The sequence below is a fragment of the Mobula hypostoma genome, chromosome 3 (genome assembly GCF_963921235.1).
Source record: "Mobula hypostoma chromosome 3, sMobHyp1.1, whole genome shotgun sequence".
Lineage (NCBI taxonomy): Eukaryota > Metazoa > Chordata > Chondrichthyes > Myliobatiformes > Myliobatidae > Mobula > Mobula hypostoma.
In genome coordinates, this window is record NC_086099.1 from 116,288,871 (window position 1) to 116,290,616 (window position 1,746).

The window sequence follows — 1,746 nt, forward strand, 5'->3', positions numbered from 1 at the left end:
CTGTCGATAAACAGCCATATTTAAGTTTGTTAGTGCCACCACTGTCGTTGACCAGATAAAAGATGGTAATAAATTAGCATGTAAGAGGTAAATTAAAGATCTGTCTGAATGACGCCTCAGCTAACAACCTCTCACTCAATGTCGGCAAGACCAAAGTTTCGGGTTCCTTCTTTATTGACTTCAGAAGGTGGAAAATGGAGGTCCTTGGCGCAGTCCTCATCGGGATATCAGATGTGGACGAGGTCACCGACTTTAAATTCCTCGTTGTTATCGTTTCAGAGGATCAGTCCTGGGTCTCGCACGTTACGATTCAAAATGCATCTACTGGTTGATTGTGTGTTAGTGCGATCGGCAATGTGCCCAGCAGAAAGCTATTGGTGACAGAGGAGACTCAACTATTGGGAAGCGACGGACGGAATATCAGCAAAAGAAAAGCATTTAATTTGTAGATGCTGCTGAAAGCTATATGTATCAACACCTGTCTGCCGTGACTCGGATTCGAACCGAGGTTGCTGCGGCCACAACGCAGAGTACTAACCACTATACGATCACGGCCACACACTTCAGCTGTGCGGTTTCTGCGGCTAGACTTCTGATATCAGTGTGTGCATGTGTGTGTGTGTGTGTGTTGGTTGTCCGTTTTTTGACTGTGCAGCTCAGTAATTGTGCGTTCTGTGGTGGCTTTGCAGTTCGATTCCAGAAAGCTGACACGTTGACGGTAAGGGCAGGTAAACCGTCCGGCCTCTGTTCGTGCAACTGATGTGGCTATTTTTCTCCTCTCTCAACAGCGACCATAGCTCATCTTACCAGGGCACGCCATCCAGTCCGGTCCCGAGGAGTCCGCTCAGGCTGCTTAGCGGCAATGTCAGCATGTGCGAGGTTGGCTTTCACACAGTCCTTAAACAACCTGCTGGTCGAACCCAGTGTGCCTGTGCAGACAATAAAATGGACGACGTTACCTGTACCAGGCCTGTGGCCATGGGAGTCGTCTATAAACAAAGGGTAGAATGGTTAATGAGTAAATGGGAGCAGTTAGTGGAGAAGAACAGAGGCTAAAGAGGGAAGAGCATAGAATATTGGAGATGCTGAATACGGGGGCAGGCTGGCAAAGTGCAAATCAAGCTATCACGTTCCTGTTGCAGTGAAAGGGAATGCTCAAGCAGTACGAACCTCTTGCTGGCGAGGATAATGAGTTAGGAAACAGAGGGATTTATATGGGAATTATGGAGGGCTGAGGTCAAGCAAATGCCTCACAAGTTGGAGAATAGAAGAAGAGGGAAATCCGGAGTATAAACAAAAAGGTAAGAGGTAACTTTGGCAGGCAGTGTGAATTGAACTCTTGAGTTTCTTTCAGTATATTACAGGGAATTACAGAGGCATGAGAGATGAGCTTGCCCAAGTGGAGGAGGATACTGGCGGGATGATGGCAGAGCAGAGGGAGCTGAAGTTTCTGGGAATAGGTATGTCCCATAGAGGAAGAAGTTCTCAAATGGTAGGGGTATGCAAGCGTGCCTGACAAAGGAAGTTAAGGACTGCATAAAAGCCAAGGAAATGGCATCTACCGTGGCATACAAAAGTTTTGGCACCCCTGCTCAAAATTGCTGTTACAGTACTGTGAATAGCTAAGCTGACGAAATAGGGTGTTTGTAATCACCAGGTTCTGTTCAGCACATTTGGTGAGGAGTAGTGTTCTATTGGCGTTGACCTTGCCAATTCCTTCCTTGCTTATTATTCCAGTCCAGAGCC

At 47.0% G+C, this 1,746-nt stretch overlaps 1 non-coding gene across 1 annotated transcript; it reads right to left on the bottom strand.

The window, feature by feature from the left end:
* Positions 1-483: 483 nt before the first annotated feature.
* trnah-gug (transfer RNA histidin (anticodon GUG)) lies at positions 484-555 on the bottom strand. The gene has a single exon. It is a non-coding gene; the product is annotated as a tRNA-His (tRNA).
* Between the last annotated feature and the right edge of the window lie 1,191 nt (positions 556-1,746).